We start from the raw sequence: 20,922 nt of genomic DNA on the forward strand, positions 1-20,922 counted from the left end.
AAACTAAAAGCCATGTCATCTCCTGCCAATTTTATTTGTATATTTGTCAGATCCGTCCCACCGAAATCATAGGCTATGGCCAAAACATAGAAGGGGATATTAATTAGCCTTTAGACAGTCAATGGGGTGGCAGGGTAGCCTAGTGGTTAGAGCGTTGGACTAGTAACCGGAAAGGTTGCAAGTTTATATCCCTGAGCTGACAAGGTACAAATCTGTCGTTCTGCCCCTGAACAGGCAGTTAACCCACTGTTTCTAGGCCGTCATTGAAAATAAGAATTTGTTCTTAACTGACTTGCCTAGTTAGATTTTAAAAAATCAAGGGCAAATGTACTGTTTCTGAGAAAGGTTACTAATTGAAATATGAAAACCAGCAACTGAATCAAATGTTTACTATAACAGACAAAAAAGGTTTACTCAACCCCCACTCTACCTAGTGGTTCCGTATTGCCTTATTTGCATAAACATTAGTAATTTATGAATAATAAATGTCCTTGTGTTCAGTGGGAGCCAATCATTTGAATATCATCATAGCACTACAGTTGTATGTCATGTGTGCGGTGTTATCAAGAAGCCCTTAAAGCCTGCATATTGAAACAAAAGCAAAGGAAATGCTATAGCAGGTATGTAAGACTTTTCAATATTTTTATTTCTTGCACACGCTGTCAATCGGCAGTACATTTTCAGTCTGAGCGTTTTAACAGATATGGTTTTATTATGGCATGCTATGTACAGGGAGCTTGTATCTAGCCTTCAATACCGACCGCTCGTTCTTTGCCCTGTGAATTGCATAAACATGAAGCGTCAATGCATTATTGATGAGACCATAGCAACGTATATAAGCTATGGTGTGTGTATGTGCATACTCCATGTGTGCATATGTGCGTGTATGTGGGTGTGTTTGTGTTCGCTTCTAGGTGGTTTTACCCTGCAATTGATAACATGCAGCTAGGCATGTATATAGCATAAATCTACACTTTCCTGTTGTTGTCAACCAGATGTAGCCTAGTTTCCCTATTTGCATTATTGTCCCCCTGTGTATGGGTGTGTGTGTGTGTGTGTGTGCGTGTGTGTGTGTGTGTGTGCGTGTGCGTGTGTGTGAGAGAGAGAGAGAGAGAGAGAGAGAGAGAGAGAGAGAGAGAGAGAGAGAGAGAGAGAGAGAGAGAGAGAAATACAGACAGACAGAGAGAGAGAGAGAGAGAGAGAAAGAAAGAAAGAAAGTGAGAAATACAGACAGACAGAGAGAGAGAGAGAGAGAGAGAGGGAAAATATTGATACATATTGCTATCTGTGTGACTAAGGGCTGTGTTTATGTGTTCTGACAGAATGTGAGTGGTGGGAAATCACGCAGGGTTGCTTTGGCATCAGCAGATCAACCAAATGATCTGAGCAACACCCTGATCGAGTTACTCTTATTTAGTCTAAAATGAACTGCATTCGCACTAGCCTGTGCAGCACGATGCAAAAATATTGCTTCCTCTAAAAAGCTTCAGGCATTGACACATTACTGCTACTTCCAGAGATTCACATAGAGATTGTCTTTGAGCAGCAATTTGGATATGAAATAGGAATGATAGTGTGGAATGGGGATTGCCTTGTTGGCTGTACTTTACTGTGATGATGCTTTTTGTGATGTCGTCGTCATGATCTGATTGTAGTGCATGTTGCTATCTGAGTGATTGATTGACACTTTTCTTTTTACAAGCATTACACTGTACCACATACGGAATACCAGACACTAAAGGATTTCCATTCAACTTGAATATATGTTTTGTGCAATTAAAATTAGCGGGTCCAATACTAGCCTACTGTTTATTATTTCTTGTGAATCTAGAAGCTCTCAATGTTCTCTAAACACACTACACACCTGTCCTCTGTAAGGTGGTTACCATGATGAGGGACAAGACAGGCCAAAGGGAAGGCTACTTGCTCTACCAATCAACCTTATATGTTGTGGACCCAGTCAGTATGATTAGGATTATGATGAAGAAAACTGATTAGAGCCATGATGACCATGAAACAATGATGATGATGATGGTTATGATGATGATCATGAGGGGGTTGACCAGGTTGATGATGATAATGATGGGTTCCTACCTTTGGGTTTGTTTTTTTAATTTTCATGGTTGTCATTAACTTTTCTCAGAATCATGTTGTGGCATTCAGGTATTGGCAGTGGTCATGGACAGAAAATGACATAACATTTGGGTTGAGATTGGAGTTAAAATGCTGTTTATTTGTACAGATGTGTGTATCAATTCTTCATGATGCATGTTATTTTTATGACCCGTTAGTCTACATTACATGTGACAATCAGTGTCACTTTTTGTTTTATCAATGTGTACTCTGGCTTAGACACACTCAGGTAATTCCTTATTTAAATCCCCATCATGCCAATATTAATTATTGCTCTCCACAATACCCACCCCTTTTAATTTCTCTACCCACCCTTGATGCAGTGGTTGCCATGGTGACTAGGAGTTGCTGTGGTAATGTCAGTAGCTCCCCCAAGGACATGCATTGGGTCAGGTGAGTACTGACATAGAGCTCCCTCAAGAGCACACCTCACCACCACTAGAGTGTGTGAATGGAATTACACTGGTACAGAATCGACTCCTTTGCTTGATCAGTAATGAAACCAAATTTGTTTTTTTGAGTTATTAATTTAGTCTTTTTTATATATATATTTCCCACATACATCATGTCACCAAGCTTGTTGATCTGACAATGTAAGTGCTCTCTGTTGAATCAGATTAACTTGTGAGAGTGCCCGTGTGTATATGTGTGTGTGTGTATGTGTGTGTGTTTGTCTGAGTGTGTATGGGTTTCTCCAGCCAGCCAGGTTGGCACTAAACCTCCTCCCTCCCCTCCCCCTCTCTCTCAGACAGCTAGCGCTCCCCTTCCACCCCTCTCCCTAATTGAGCTTTGTGTCTACCTTCTCTCCATTCAAATCCAGACACATTTGCATACGCTGTGCGCCAACTCCACAGCTGTACAGTAGCGCACTAAATGAGGAACACGGACCTGCTTTACGTGATGTGCATTCTTAACAGGCAGGGAACCAGCTCTACTCCTCTTCCCTGGAAACACATCAATTCATCCATCTATCCATCCACACTGGGAGGAGCAAAGAAAGAGGAGGAAAAGGGCAGAAATAAATTGCTGGTTGTTTAGTTCCATAAATGTATGGTGATATATCACACACACGCACACGCACACGCACACACACACACACACACACACACACACACACACACACACACACACACACACACACACACACACACAGAGCGAGGTAAGGAATTCTGACAGAAGTAAGTGTTTCTATTAGTACAATATTACTTATCTGGTCTGAATTACAACCCCAATGTACCTTCCAAGCTACATTAAAGATGTATGCACATCCTTAAGGGGAATGTTAAGACCCCAAGGCCAATATTTTATTCACCTATTGGCTGGATCTTGCTCACATTTCAACTCATTTCTGTATTCATTCAAAAGACTGACTTGAAGGTTCGCTGAAATCAGATGCTCCACAGTCTAATAGAAGTCTAACAGAGATGTCCTTGGTAGACAATGGTTGGGCTGCACTCAAGAATCCCTCCTCGGATATACCAATGGAAAAATTGGATCAAATTTATCAACGCATTCACCAGGAATACAAATCTGCAATGGCAATGTTTCTGCTTTTGTTGTTTTATGGATCCATTAGTGTGTGAATGTTAGCTGCAAGTGTAGACCGACTACAAAAGTTTGGGTAAGAGGCTGTGTTTCAAGGTTGGTACTGTATGTCTTTGTAAATATTGATACATATGTGGACACAGTCTGAAGACCCATATTGTGCTCTGTCACTCAGACTGTCTCCATCCCGAGGTGAAAAGGGGAGAGAGATGTGAAAGTGCAGGCATTCATGTGAAAATCCAATCCTTCACAGTACACAGCCCCTGCAAAGTCTTCCAAATGACCCTTTATATCAATGTGCCATGTCCGCACCTTTCCAAATAGCCAGCCCATTTCACCGACATGGATACATGTAGGCTGCTGCTTGAGTAATGTATGACCTGTCTGTGCAATGTGTTCTCTGTCTGCCCCTCTGGTGTGTGTGTGTGTGTGTGTGTGTGTGTGTGTGTGTGTGTGTGTGTGTGTGTGTGTGTGTGTGTGTGTGTGTGTGTGTGTGTGTGTGTGTGTGTGTGTGTGTGTGTGTGAGTGAGTGAGTGAGTGAGTGAGTGAGTGAGTGAGTGAGTGAGTGAGTGAGTGAGTGAGTGAGATCGAATAGAGAGAGGAGAGAGAGAGCATGTGAGAATGAACATTTCCATGGACAGCAGTGTAAAGTATGGAGAAATACATGAGATGCTCCATTGGAAAGATGCACAAGGTTGACTGAATGAAGATAGGTTGTATAACCTACCTTTACAGTATGTCCTACTACTCGTGGTTTGGTGCAGAGGTTTTCCTCTGATTTTCTTGTAAGCTAGTAGCTACTGGAATTGAGATGGGAACTGGATATAAGCTATACATAGCTTGCGCCATTGAAAATATATCCAAGTCATGATGGGCATATCCCAAATCAAATCAATGAGTAGCTTAAATATCTGAAAATCTCACTGTATGCTAGTGGTGGATGTGGAGCTGTTTCCGTGTTGGGAGATTGTTTGTTTGTTTGAAAAAATGAACACATTAGCCTCTTAATAACGCACAGCGAAAATATTTTGTTCCATTTTGTTAACCTTGTTTGTATTGTCATATAATATAGCCTAGTGCTTAATGAAATATCAACGCTTCAGTGCTTCAAATAGGCCTACCGGTGATAAACAAGCCATATTTGTTCCATGTTTCCATTGGCCTTCTGTCTCATATTGTAATAGTTGTGCATTCCATCAATTAGCCTACATTGTGGTGAAGCTTAGATTTATTTGAGCTAAATAAATATATATATTTTTTTAAATACTAGTAGGCCGATCAGGGATGTCCTGTCATTTTCAAATAGGCTAATCTAAGACATGAGATAGGCTGTACGGGAAAAAAATACAGCAATATTTGAGTTTCTGGAGGCTGTTTTAGTTTTTATTACTGATTGGAAATTCGAGGGTTAGAAGCTGGGTGTTGATTGGCTGAAGTGCTGCACTATAATCACGAGGTGCCCCTATGATCTATGCCGTCTTTAATTGCCTTCCCTCACAAGAAAAGCATTAAATGGCCAGTGATGATTCACCGCTGAACGTGTCAAGCCTTCCAGGTACTTCAACAAAATGCATGGCAAGTGGATCAGGCATCGCAGTCACAAGTTCCCTGTTTTCCCTGACAAATGTGCAGTTTAAATCACACTCAAATCATTTGAAAACACTCTAGTAGTTTAGCAATTACAAGCATTTTATTCTATAAATATTGCAAATGGAAGTCCTAACCTTTTAGTGAACACCTAAAAAGATTGGGGTTTGACATGAGACTGAGACAAGTTAAACAATAGCATCCCTCTGGGCACAGACGTTAACTCAACGTCTTTTCCACGTCGGTTCAATGTAATTTCCTTGAAATGATGTGGAAACAACATCGATTCAACCAGTGTGTATCCAGAGGGGTATGGTATACTGGGAACAAGTTAACAACTGGCATATAATACAACATATATTTGCATTAGACCTGTTTTTAATTGAACACTTTCTAACTGAGGCATTTTGATCATGCTGCTCATGCAGGGATTTTAGAATTTTGAAATAAGCCATATTCATTTCCAAAAGTGCACAGCATATTGCTCATCATTTTTGTTCGTCTTATTTTTGGAACAAATTAATTTCTTAAATCATTATTTAGAGAATAGACAATAACATTTGGTATGTGCATGTTGCATTTTTATTGTAGGCTATATAAAGCATCCCTTTTGCTATCTATAAAGACAATTTGATTAAGCCCATAATGCCTATGGGTCCATGAATTCTCTTTAATTTTCTCTCACATTTCAATTCAACAGCACTCTAATTATTGATTTGATTCAATCAATTTCCAAGGTATGGATGGCTTGATTCATGTGCACGGTCAATAGCAAAGGCTTTGGGTTTCTGTGTAGGAAGTGCTTTCGCCTTAAATGGTATGCTATTTTATTCGGAATAATGCATTTTAAGGATCTCTCTATCTCTCTGTGTGTGTGTGTGTGTGTGTGTGTGTGTGTGTGTGTGTGTGTGTGTGTGTGTGTGTGTGTGTGTGTGTGTGTGTGTGTGTGTGTGTGTGTGTGTGTGTGTGTGTGTGTGTGTGTGATGCACCTACAAAAATACCAATATTACCCAGCTTGAGTGATAACAATAGTATAGTTAACTATAGTCTAGTTATAGTAAATATAATATCCACTAGATGGTGCCAAGGTACTATCACGTGGGTTTCTGATGCTTTGGACAATACTCTTGGTAAAGGAATGCAAGGATGCATTTGTTAACTTTCGTGGGAAATGTCTTCAGTGTGGTGTATATTTAAATCATATGGTTATTGTTCACATAGAAGTTAATAAGGACCGCCCAGAAAAGTAATGTTCTTACTGTTTAATTTATAGTTTAGATCATCACTATGCGTTATTAACAGGCTAATGGGTTCATTTTTCAACCTAACAATCTCCCAACACAGAAACTGCGCTACATCAACCACTAGCATACCATGGGTTTATTATAATATTTACGATATTAATTGATTTGTGCTGGGATATGCCATCACGATTTGGCAATATTCTTAATGGCGCAAGCTATGTATAACCTATCTCCCATTCCCTCTTTCTCGCTCACACTTTTTCGCTCTCTTTTCCACACACACAAATTAGAGCAGCATATTATTAGCTCATAGTTGTGTTATGGGCCACCTTGTTTGTCTTGTCTCAGGTTCTCTGTGGGTCTGAATAGCCATGGTAAAGAGAGTGGGGGGAAGCACTGTAGACGTACAAACCGCCAGCACTGTGAGACACTATGGAGATTACAGGTAGCCCTTCATTAAACCATAGTCCAGTCTAACGGACCCCTTTGCCTGTTTTCTCTATTCATTTCCCCAGTCCCTTTCTCTCTGAAAGAGACCCAATAGGGCCCAGCAGGTGAATGTAAAGAAACACCAAAGGACTCCCCTCCGACCAGCCTTTCACATGTGGACAATACCCTGCCCACCTCTTGTACCACCACATTAAAAACATGATTAAAGCACTTCCTGTTAGGTATTGATTGAGGGTGCAAAACTAAAACCAACACAAATCCTGCGCCAGAATCCCCCAAAAGAGAATAAGGCCCTCCCCCAAAGGCTGGGGATGAAATGCTTTGTGAGGTTTGTGTGTGTGTGTGTGTGTGTGTGTGTGTGTGTGTGTGTGTGTGTGTGTGTGTGTGTGTGTGTGTGTGTGTGTGTGTGTGTGTGTGTGTGTGTGTGTGTGTGTGTGTGTGTGTGTGTGTGTGTGTGCTTGTGTCTATGCCAGAGATGTATAGAGGAGAAGGCTATAATTAATTTGGAGGTTAGGTTGCTCAGGAAACGAGGAAAGAAAGATCTCACTGTACATTCTTTCTCACAAGTACAATGTCAGACACAACGACTCTAAAGACAACCGTGTGTGTATAGCTTGATGTGTTTCCCATGCCCTGTTCAATTTGCTATTTTTGATTGCATTAAAAGTAATAATATCTCATTCACAATTAAGTTCTTAATTTTTCTGTGTTTCATCTCAGTTAGTATTTTTGTAAACCCATCTTTCAATGCAATATGAGCAAATGCACAGTTTCTTTGTATACTGTATACCAAAAGAAACTGTCTCTGTTGTCTTGAAGGGATTTGCATTGAAGGTAATTGAGATGAATAAGTGAAGTCAAGTGTTAAACCACGAAGCAAAAACTGGTTGATTCAACGTTGTTTCCACGTCATTTTTACCAAAACATTCCATGTGATGATGTTGAATCAACATGGAAAACTGATTGGATTTGATATAATTTATAACTAATACTTTTAACCAAAATCCAATGACTGTGAAATGTTTTGTTGATTTCAAATCACATCAAGTTTTTTGGTAGAATTTCACATTGATATCACGTTCGTTGACAACTCAACCACATGTAAATCTAAACTACAGTGCCTTGCAAAAGTATTCACCCCCTGTCACGCTCTGACCTTAGAGAGCCTGTTTATTTCTCTATTTGGTTAGGTCAGGGTGTGATTTGGGTGGGCATTCTAGTTTTCTATTTCTTTTTTTGGCCAGGTATGGTTCCCAATCAGAGGCAGCTGTCTATCGTGGTCTCTGATTGGAAATCATACTTAGGCAGCCTGTTTTCCACCTGAGTATGTGGGATCTTGTGTTTGTGTGTAGTTACTTTCTGCACTGCATATAGCTTTACGTTCATTTTGCATTTTGGTGTTTTTTGGTGTCATTTAAAATAAAAGTATAATGTACGCCTAGCACGCTGCACCTTGGTCTCGTTCCGACGACGGACGTAACAGAAGATCCCACCACCAAGTGACCAAGCAGCGTGCCCAGGAGTGGAAGAAATCATGGACCTGGGAGGAGGTAATGGCAGGGGACAAGACCCTGCCATGGAAGAAGGCGGAGGCAGCGAGAGAGGAACGGCAACGAGATCAGGAATCTTGCACGAGAGGCAGCTCCCCCCAACATTTTTGGGGGAGGCACATGGAGTGGTCGGCGGAGCCGAGGGTTGAACCAGAGCCAGTCAGGGAGTCGATTGAGGAGCTCGGCGCAAGATTCCGGAGAGAAGTGCTGGATGAGAGCGCTGCAGAGCGGGCATGCTGTGGAGCGTGACACCAGTCTGGTGTCATGTGCACCACATCTGGCCTCCGGTGTGCCTCACCAGTCCGGTGCGTCCTGTGTCTACTCCGCGCACTCACCCTGGGGTGTGTGTTGCCGTTCAGGCACCATGTTATGCGGTTATACGCACCGTGTCTCCAGTGCACTTTCATAGCCCAGTACGTCCTGTGCCAGCGCCCCGCACTTGCCGGGCTAAAGTAAGCATCCAGCCAGGACGGGTTGTGCCAGCTCTATGCTCCAGACCTCCAGTGTGCCTCCACAGTCCAGTACGTTCTATGCCTCCTCCCTGCACTCGCCCTGAGGTGCGTGTCATCAGCCCGGTGCCACCTGTACCGGTCCCACGCATCAGGCCTCCAGTGCGCCTCCACATTCCAGTACGTCCTGTGCCTCCTCCCCGCACTCACCCTGAGGTGCGTGTCATCAGCCCGGTGCCACCTGTACCGGTCCCACGCATCAGGCCTCCAGTGCGCCTCCACAGTCCAGAGCTTCCTGCGACAGTTCCCAGTCCAGAGCTTCCGGCGACGGTTCCCCATCCAGAGCTTCCGGCAACAGTTCCCAGTCCAGAGCTTCTGGCGATGGTCCACAGTCCGGAACCTCCTGAGACGGTCCACAGTCCGGAACCTCCTGAGGCGTCCACAGTCCGGAACCTCCTGAGACGGTCCACAGTCCGTAACCTCCTGAGACGGTCCACAGTCCGGAACCTCCTGAGACGGTCCACAGTCCGGAACCTCCTGAGGCGGTCCACAGTCCGGAACCTCCTGAGGAGGTCCACAGGCCGAAGCCTCCAGTGACGATCCAGGATCCATGCGCCGAAGCCTCCAGTGATGATCCTTGGCACAAAGCCTGCAGTGATGATCCATGGCCCGAAGCCTGCAGTCAAGATCCAAGGTCCGGAGTCTCCAGCTATGGTCTGCAGTCCAGAGCCTCCAGCGATGGTCGGCAGCTCAGAGCCTCCAACGACGGTCGGCAGTCCAGAGCCTCCAGCGACGGTCGCCAGTCCGGAGCCTCCAGTGACGAGCTACGGTATGGAGTACTTGGCTATGATCCAAGGTCCGGCACCTCCGGAGACGATCCACGGTCTGGTTCCTCCAGCAACGAGACGGTCCGGAGTCCCCGGCGACGATCTACGGTCCGGAGTTCCCTGTGACGATCTACGGTCCGGAGCTTCTAGCGACGATCCACAGTCCGGTTCCACGGAAGTGTAGGGATCAGCAAGCGGGTCTACGCCCCGAACCGGAGCTGTCACCGAGGCTAAATGCCCACCCGGACCCCCCCTCATAGAGTCAGGGTTTTTTTTTTTTTTGAGGGGGGTACTGTCACGCCCTGACCTTAGAGAGCCTGTTTATTTCTCTATTTGGTTAGGTCAGGGTGTGATTTGGGTGGGCTGGGCTATATGCACTGCATATAGCTTTATGTTCGTTTTGCATTTTGTTGTTTTTTGGTGTCATTTAAAATAAAAGTATAATGTACGCCTACCACGCTGCACCTTAGTCTCCTTCTAACAACGGACGTAACATCCCCCTTGGCATTTTTCCTATTTTGTTGCATTACAACCTGTATTTTAAATAGATTTTTATTTGGATTTCATGTAATGGACATTCACAAAATAGTACAATTGGTGAAGTAAAATGAAAAAAATGACTTGTTTCAAAAAATGCACAAAAAAACAAGAAACAGAAAAGTGGTGTGTGCATATGTATTTACCCACTTTGCTTTGAAACCCCTAAATAAGATCTGCTGCAACCAATTACCTTCAGAAGTCACATAATTAGTTAAATAAAGTCCACCTGGGTGCAATCTAAGTGTCACATAATCTGTCACGTGATCTCAGTATATATACACCTGTTCTGAAAGGTCCCAGAGTCTGCAACACCAAGCAAGATGCACCACCAAGCAAGCCTCACCCTGAAGACCAAGGAGCTCTCCAAACTGTTCAGGGACAAAGTTGTGGAGAAGTACAGATCAGGGTTGGGTTGTAAAAAACAAGTATCAGAAACTGATAAAGCAACACTCAAGTGTTTTATTAAGCAAAACATTTAAATGTCTTGGAATGGCCTAGTCACAGCCCAGACCTCATTCCAATTCAGAATCTGTGGTATGACTTAAAGATTTCTGTACACTAGCGGAACCCATCCAACTTGAAGGAGCTGGAGCAGTTTGCACGCTCAAGTTTTCCATTTTTTTGTCACATTTCTAACTTGATTTACAATAAAAAAATATTTTGCATCTTCAAAGTGGTAGGCGTGTTGTGTTACTCAAATGATTACAACCCCCCCCCCCCAAAAATCTATTTTAATTCCATGTTATAAGGCAGCAAAATAGGAAAAATGCCAAGGGGGTGAATACTTTCACAAGCCACTGTAGACGTTGAACTGACATCTGTGCACGGGGGGAAAGAATGCTGAGCTATAATTTGAGGTTTATACTGTATCTATAAAGTGATTTTCAATTTAATTGATACCATTCAATCAGCTTCTGTAAAATGCATCATTAATGCATATTAAATTGTCATTCATCTAATTCAACTGAGGACGGTTTCTGGTGTGTCTTTCTCTCTTTGCTTCTAAAAAGAAGTAGAGAAGGACTTAACTCAGAATACATACTTCTGGTTTTATTCAGTCTATGCATGCTTTCAGTATACTTTCGGTGACAGTTTTGCTATTTTGCATTTGCCTCCATTAATAACATAATTAGGATGATTTTCCACACTGTATGGTGTTGCCTTATTGAAAGGACTCTTGTCATTGTTATGTAAACGAGTTTTTTTTTGCCTGTATGACGACATAGGAAAGGCTTTGGAATAGAAAGGAAAAAGCGGGGGTAATGAGCTTTTTGCATATCTGGGAATATGTTTGTGTATGTGTCTAGAGAGAGAGAGTCCCAAAAACAGCATAAATATTGTATTTCTTTGTTTGACGGAAGTTTGACACATATTCATGTTTCCCCAACAAATACCCGTGTCATATTGTTCCTTTGTAAGTCACCTTCCAAACAATGTATCCTGACAATTATCCAGGGGAAATTCCTGATCAAAACTGATCATCCTTTTCTCTGTCTTACATCTCACTGCCATCACGTTCTGTGCCATAGCAGACCTCTCCCTATATTTTAATTTGTTTTTTGAATTTTGTGTTGCATCGCTCATAATTTGAAATGCTAAAATCACTTCTACGAAACGATTTTAAGTCATACGATATATTTAATGCGTTACAATATTGTGTATTTTTATTGATAATATACAAGGTTAAAAATATATTATGAAAACTTGTGCTGTAGCCTACTACTGAACATTTTCAATAATTTAACAGCTTGTTCCCTATTCCAACAACAGAGGGCGATGTGCATTGGACTAAATAATATAATGTGAATTGTAACAAACATGTAAAGGGACTATGGTTTGTCTGTGTATGCTTTTGTAATAGTTTGATGATCACATTATTGCTAATTCTAAATCAACATCTTAATCATGCTGGTAGGAATCTAAGTTGGCCTCATTCCATTAGAAATCATTTGAATAGGCAATAACTAGTTATACCTTTGGCATAAGAAAATAAAATAAAAAGACAACCCCGAAATCAAAATGTGTCTTGATTTAGAGAATGAATGTATTCTTCACAATGACACTAGGTTGCAATGGAGTGCAATACATTGCAACCAAAAAAGCGAGGAATAGAAAAAGCTTACATTGAAAGAGGTTAGAAATCCTCATTCAGAGGAAATTGACATGTTTGAAAATGAGGTGAAGGACGAAGAGAGAGGGGGGACCAGAGAAAGAGGCCCCTCAGGCTATCTCCTATGGTAAAGTGGCTCTAGGCTGTGGCTGAAGTGTATTTAACACAGCCTACGCAGTATTCAGAGAAGGGTTAGGGTACCACGCCTACACCAAGACCCTGCAGCCCCCTTGATTCAGTGAACTCTCTCTCACACACACACACACACACACACACACACACACACACACACACACACACACACACACACACACACACACACACACACACACACACACACACACACACACACACACACACACTCACATCCCTCCTGTCAGTCAATGTGTCTGAATGAATGACTTTATGTTGACAACAACAGGAGATTTATACTATATAAATAGCTTTAAGCAAAACAAAGCCTACTATTTTTTTGTTAATAGAATGTTAAGAATATAATCAGTGGTGCAAAGAACTTAAATAAAAATAATTTTAAGTACTACTTAAGGATTTTGGTGGGGAATAAGAACTTTACTTTACTATTTATAGTTTTGACAACTTTTACTTTTGCTTCATTACATTCCTCAAGAAAAGAGTGTACTTTTTCTCCATGCATTGTCCCTGACACCCAAAAGTACTCGTTACATTTTGAATGCTTGGAAGGACAGGAAAATGGTCAAATGCACACACTTATCAAGAGAACATCCTTGGTCATCCCTACTGCCTCTGATCTGGCGCACTCACTAAACACACATGCTTTGTTTGTAAGTGATGTCTGAGTATTGGAGTGTGCCCCTGGCTATCCATAAGTTAAAAAAAATACAAAAAATCAATGGTGCCTTCTGGTTTGTTTAATAAAAGGAATTTGAAATTATTTATACTTTTACTTTTGATACGTAAATATATTTAATAAATCCAAATACTTGACTTTTACTCAAGTAGTATTTTACTGGGTGACTTTCACTTGTGCTTGAATAATTTTCTATTAAGGTATCTTTACTTTTACTCAAGTATGACAATTGGGTTGTTTTTGCACCAATGGAAATCACACTTTGAAAATGTGCAATAGACGTGGAATAGATGTTGAATTGACATCTGTGCCAAGTGGCAGGCCACCTGCCGCTGCCTCTCTGCATGCATGACTCACACCTGCAGCCTCAGTAGCCTCAAGTTATTTTACACGCGCTTGTACACATACTGTAGGTATTAGACAAAGCTCCACCCACATAGTATTTATAAAGAAGATCAGAGCGATACGTACATTCAGAGACGTACACTGAGTATACCAAACATTAGGAACACCTTCCTAATATTGAGTTGCACTCCCCCCCCCCTTTTAGCCCTAAGAACAGACTCAATTCATTGGCCTATGTACTCTTCAAGGTGTCAAAAGTGTACCAAAGGGATGCTGGCCCGTGTTGACATTGCAGGCAATCTCAACGCGTTACAGGGAAGACATCCTCCCTCATGTGGTACCTTTCCTGCAGGCTCATCCTGACATGACCCTCCAGCAAGACAATGCCACCAGCCATACTGCTCGTTCTGTGCTTGATTTCCTGCAAGATAGGAATGTCAGTGTTCTGCCATGGCCAGCAAAGAGCCCCGATCTAAATCCCATTGGATCGGAGGGTGAGGGCTAGGGCCATTCCCCCCCAAAATGTCTGGGAACTTGCTGGTGCCTTGGTGGAAGAGTGGGGTAACATCTCACAGCGAGAACTAGCAAATCTGGTGCAGTCCATGAGGAGGAGATGCACTGCAGTACATAATGCAGCTGGTGGCCACACTAGATACTGACTGTTACTTTTGATTTTAACCCCCCCCCTTTGTTCAGGGACACATTATTCAATTTCTGTTAGTCACATGTCTGTGGAACTTGTTTAGTTTATGTCACAGTTGTTGAATCTTGTTATGTTCGTACAAACATTTACACATTAAGTTTGCTGAAAATAAACGCAGTTGACAGTGAGAGGACATTTCTTGCTGAGTTTTACAATCCAAGGCTCAATTGTCTCAAGGCTTAAAAATCCTTCTTCATCCCTGGCTCATCCCCTTCATCCACACTGATTGAGGTGGATGTTGCAAGTGACATCATACCATAAGGGATACTGGTCAGTCTACGTCATGGAAAGAGCAGATGTCCTTAATGTTTTGTATATTCCGTGTATATTGCCGTGTCTGTGTCTTTATTGCTGTTATTTGCAAAATATGAAGCAGGAAAATCCAGACAAATGAGAAATACATGCATTTCCGCTCCCTGATAGAGTCTAAATAAAGCTCATATCTTATATCCATGCGCTTTAACAATTATCAGCCAAATAAACTCAGGTTTAATATAGTGACCTTTGCATCAGTCATGCCTGAAAATGATCTGTCATGCCTGAAAATGATTTACATAATGCAGAGGCAAGATATTTTTCTTGAAACTAAAACCATTGTGGTTGATGTAGAGTTTATTTTGTATACTTTTGTATACATGCTTAATGCATGTTTAAGTCCCATTACGTCTTTGAGTTTGCAAAGACGGTCAGACTTTTGCTATTAGTCCCTGCTGAGGTTAAGGTGCCCTAAGGCAACAGTAGAGAGAGTATCAACATCAGAATAAAGGACTATCTCTCCCCGATGTGCTCCCTGTATCTCACTCTATGGCAGTTTTCTCCAATGGAAATGGACTGGTGCATTAGCCGACAGGTTTTTGGTGGAATAATAGGGTGTATGTGTTTTGATGGGATAACAGTTTGTGTGTGTGTGTGTGTGTGTGTGTGTGTGTGTGTGTGTGTGTGTGTGTGTGTGTGTGTGTGTGTGTGTGTGTGTGTGTGTGTGTGTGTGTGTGTGTGTGTGTGTGTGTGTGTGTGTGTGTGTGTGTGTGTGTGTGTGTGTGTGTGTGTGTGTTAGATAGATAGATAGATAGATAGATAGATAGATAGATAGATAGATAGATAGATAGATAGATAGATAGATAGATGCGTACGTGTGTGTGTGTGCGAGTGTGTGAGCGTGTGTGTACATGCGTCGCTCCGTTTTTGTTTGTGTCTTTGGGCACATGTCTGGGAATGCACAATTTTGGTCACCAACTGAGGTGGACTTTGAGTAAAGGGAGAGCCAGAGAGTAGGCATATCCATGAGTGACTGAGGGCAGGAGTGAAGGTGGTAAAGAGTGGATGATATGGTGGAGGTGGGGACTGTGTGTGTTTCCACCAGGCCCAACCCTGTGTGGAGTGACTGGCAGCCAGGACATGGCCCCTGCCACCCCCTCCATCCCCACTCCATGGGAGCACAAACAGCGACACACTGTCACACACTCAACCCCCAGTGACAGCCGACAGGGCACAGAGGGGGACGACAAGGTGTGTGGAGACCTCTGAACACACGTCACAGTGAAGGAGAGTCAGAAGTGTCAGTAACTCCTCTCCTCCTCACACAACCGCATCCTATGGCCCAAAAACTGGGCCTGATCTGGGATGACCCTGCCGGACACGGATCAGCGCCACGGCGAGTTCTCAGGTCAGGAACGTTGGTGTGGGCATGGTGCTGATGAAGTGATGCACTGAATTAAAAAGGTGTAGTTCGACGCTAAAGAGGGTCTAACCTGATTTGACTTGCTAACTCGATTTGACTGGGCTCTGATAGTGAGCGAGAGAGCACTATGACAAGAGAGATGGACTCCTGCCAGGTTTGCATAATGGCAGCAAATGAGCCAAATGAGCCAAAGGGTTAGCATTAGGTTAATCTGAAATGCTAATGTCTGCGAATGTATTCAAACTCTGCAAAGGTTGATCATTTTGATCATCTAATACACTACGGCATGCCAAAGGTTTCGCATTGCAATCATCAAAAGTATATCCCAGGCCATTTTCAGTCATGTCTGGATGGCTCTTAATTTCTCCTGGCCATCAATGCCAATGAGGAACACAATATCTGGCCTACATTTTTAATTTGAAGATAACTTTGAAAGGTCCATTGCAGCCATTTTATTTGAATATCAAATAATTTCTGGCTAACAATCAAGTACTTTAAAGTGATTTGTTTTCAATTAAAATGGTCAACAAAGAAAGCAAAATTTCTCAAGCAAGAATTTTGCTGGGACTGTCTGGGAGGGGCAGTGGCATAGGAAGAAATCCATTGATGGCAGAGCTAGCAAAAATGTATGTGGGCCAAAATTCGGGCAATAAAAACATGAACCTTTTCATGTGTTAGTTCCAAATATCTCTCACTGTCCCTTTTGGGCACTCAAATCATCGTTAACCTTTTTACATGTCAGTTCCAAATATCTCTAACTTTCCCCCCAGACTGAATTTTTACATGTGTGTAATATCAGAATGCGCTCACTGTTCCAAAATGTGATTGTTATTCAACAGAACAGTTAACCCTTCACTGCCCGTAAACCAAGGCACACTGCCTGCTAATTATCTATAGGCTATGTTACAACTTCAAATTATTTTCAAAAAAAGTTTATTTTCAAACAGCAGTTTTAAATTATGTGTGTTCTGCCTCCTCATTAATTAACGTGCCCATTTCACTGTGGCAGACCAATTTATGTTTGAGGCATGCTATTCTATTGTTGGGCTAGATGAGCCGGACAAACTTCTCTCTTCGATGAGAGCCCAAGTACTCCCCCAGTAATTCCCCAGGTCAAGTATGCAGATGTATTAGTTTGTGTTGTTTCCTTTGAAGCTGCCCTGGCCTCATCATGACCATGGCCTGTGTATCCACGTGGCCTGTTAAGCATAGCTCTGCTCTCAGCTGCCCTGCCCCCTTGTGGAGTTCTTCAGTTACTGTTTCTTACTGTGTTTTATATCATTCTAGTTGTGATTTTGTCAGTGCAGCTTATGTTTATAGCAGCGTTATTGTGTCACGTCACTGTAATATTGTTTTATTGCTGTATCCTGACATTGTATTTAAATTACTAATAATTCTGTTTTACTCTGTACTTTGGAAAATCACATACACAAACCATAATGAACACTATTTGCCAACATCGTGACTGGAGGCGGACATCTTTCTTGCTGAAGATTGAGGCGAGCTTTTATTGAGGCGAGCCACATAATGTTTGAACATACACGCCTTTACGGTTTTACCTGAGGAAAAAACTGCAAGAAAAGACCATACGTAATGGTAACAAAAACAAAAGCTAGTTTTGCTAGAGAGAGAAAAAAAAACGCAAGAAAAGACTGATGACTTCTTAATACGCATAACCCAGATTTCAATGTTCGTGTAGTGATTGAACAACAAAAACTTCATTCCCATCCCGAATCCTAAAGGCATAGTATCATGGCAGGTCACTATTCCCATGAGAAGGACTGTCACCAAGAGTATACGTTTCACTATTTTTGGTTGTCACCCATTTAGCGAGCTTCCCCCTCACTCCGGGCTCTCTCTTCTCCTGTCGCTCCAAGGTATAGCGATTGGTCTTCTCCACAATGTCTCCCACCAGCTCTTCTGTCAGAAACAGCTTCGAAGCATTCTGCCTCAGAGGGAGATGGCAAGGGGCTTTTCACTCCAGACTGGAACTCATCAAAGCCCGGAGGGGTGAAATGGCTGGAGGCCTTACAGCTACCGCAGACCTTCCATTCTTCACCAACTGTTGTTCTGACTTCATAACCACCCGCATTTTCAGAGGAACCTGGGACTTCATTGGTGGACAAGGGGTCTTCATATTCAGGGTTCTCAAAGGCCAGCAGGTTGGGGGGCAGCTCCTCACTGTCACTGTCAGAATCTGATTCCTCACTTTCATACTCAGACTCATTGTCAGAAATAACAAAATCTTCTGAATTTCCACATTTCTGAGTTGTCTCCTTTCGAAAGACATTGCTAATGCTACAGCATAGTCCACTAACTACATGCATAAACAACAACACTGAATGGTTCCGAGTGGGTGTCAGCGGTTACGTGATATACTTCCGGCACGCGGCACTAGTATTAATAAATCGTTATCAGAAAATGGTTTGTGTGGTAATAATTTATTTATATACTGTTTTATTCACATTTTCAAGTACTGGTGACAAATCATGCATTCCGATTATTGCACAGATTGTAATGGACACATACAGTTGAAGTTGGAAGTTTACATACACTTAGGTTGGAGACATTAAAACTTGTTTTTCAACCACTCCACACATTTCTTGTTAACAAACTATAGTTTTGGCAAGTCGGTTAGGACATCTACTTTGTGCATGATGCATGTACTTTCTCCAACAATTGTTTACAGACAGATTATTTAACTTAATCACAATTCCAGTGGGTCAGATGTTTACATACACTAAGTTGACTGTGCTTGGAAAATTCCAGAAAATGATGTCATGCTTTAAAAGCTTCTGATAGGCTAATTGACATCATTTGAGTCAATTGGAGGTGGACCTGTGGATGTATTTCAAGGTCTACCTTCAAACTCAGTACCTCTTTGCTTGACATCATGGGACAATCAAAAGAAATCAGCCAATACCTCAGAAAAAAAGGTCTGGGTAATCCTTGGGAGCAACTTCCAAATGCCTGAAGGTACCACGTTCATCTGTACAAACAATAGTACGCAAGAATTAACACCATGGGACCACACAGCCGTCATTCCGCTCAGGAAAGAGATGCATTCTGTCTCCTAGAACTGAACGTACTTTGATGCGAAAAGTGCAAATCAATCCCAGAACAACAGCAAAGGACAGTGTGAAGATGCTGGAGGAAACAGGTACAAAAGTATCTATATCCACAGTAAAACGAGTCCTATATCGACATAACCTGAAAGGTCGCTCAGCAAGGAAGAAGCCACTGCTCCAAAACTGCCATTAAAAAGCCAGAATACGGTTTGCAACTGCACAAGGGGGCAAAGATTGTACTTTTTGGAGAAATGTCCTCTGGTCTGATGAAACAAAAATAGAACTGTTTGGCCATAATGACCATTTTTATGTTCGGAGGAAAAAGGGGGAGGCTTGCAAGCCGAAGAACACCATCCCAACCGTGAAGCACGGGGGTGGCAGCATCATGTTGTGGGAGTGCTTTTCTGGAAGAGGCATTGGTGCACTTCACAAAATAGACGGCATCATGAGGAATGGAAAATGATGTGGATATATTGAAGCAACACCTCAAGACATCAGTCAGGAAGTTAAAGCCTGGTCGCAAATGGGTCTTCCAATCGACCATGATACTTCCAAAGTTGTGGCAAAATGGCTTAAGGACAACAAAGTCAAGGTATTGGAGTGGCCATCACAAAGCCCTGACCTCAATCCCACAGAAAACTTGTGGGCAGAACTGAAAAGGCGTGTGCGTGCAAGGTGGCATCCAAACCTGACTCAGTTGCACCAGCTCTGTCAGGAGGAGAGGGCCAAAATTCACCCAACTTATTGTAGGAAGCTTGTGGAAGGCTACCCAAAACATGTGACCGAAGTAAAACCATTTAAAGGCAGTGCTACCAAAAACTAATTGAGTGTATGTTAACTTATGACCCACTGGGAATGTGATGAAAGAAATAAAAGCTGAAATAAATATTTCTCTCTACACATTTTCTGACATTTCACATTCTTAAAATAAAGTGGTGATCCTAACTGATCTAAGACAGGGTATTTTTACTGGATTAAATGTCAGGAATTGTGAAAAACTGAGTTTAAATGTATTTGGTTAAGGTCTATGTAAAGTTCCGACTTCAACTATATGACGTGCGTGAAATACATTTTTTTTTGATGGTGTACTAATTATCATGAGCTAATGCTAAGCTTATTGACAGCTATGTGTGGAGCTATGTTTGTTGACGTCATACAATGCATTGTGGTTGTCAAACCAAAGAGGTTATAACAAAACAAGGTAAAGGGATGGTTCACTCGTCTTTTGAGTAAATTTCCAGAAGTGAGTGATGGTAGATGACACACCCCCTTCAATATTCATACTGCAATCAGACCCAACTTATCTTGTCAACTCTTCTTATCTTTGGTTGACACAGAAAAACAAAAATGGCTGCGTGCACAAACTCTACCCACAGTCGGATTACTTTATACTTTTAGAAAGTGTTTTACTAAATTATTTCAATCTCTGGTGAGCTCACCCGGGATTTTATGAATTGTAGTAGCTGCTATTAGCTAATTCATATTATGATTTCTATCAGCTGAAATGTATCTAAATATGACCGCTTGTGTTAGCTCGCTCTTTCCTCGATAAGCATTGGGACGAATGTAGACTACATATTCCGATTTGGATGAGCATTTTGTTATGCTGTTACTACTTCTGTGAATGTCTGAACATTGCATCCAGAAATTAACTGCTCATATCATTCGCATTACAGACCAAAGTGTTGTAGGCCTACGTAAATCCTTGACTTGCATTTAACATGTAATTCACATAGACCTACACATAATAAACCCTAGGCCTATAGTTAATAAACTTTGATACCAGAACATAATTCCCCGATATAACAGTAATAATCACAATAACCAACCATAGCCGAAATAGACTAGAACAGTTATCACTTAC

The sequence above is a fragment of the Oncorhynchus keta genome, chromosome 25 (assembly GCF_023373465.1).
Source record: "Oncorhynchus keta strain PuntledgeMale-10-30-2019 chromosome 25, Oket_V2, whole genome shotgun sequence".
NCBI classification, from domain to species: Eukaryota; Metazoa; Chordata; class Actinopteri; order Salmoniformes; family Salmonidae; genus Oncorhynchus; species Oncorhynchus keta.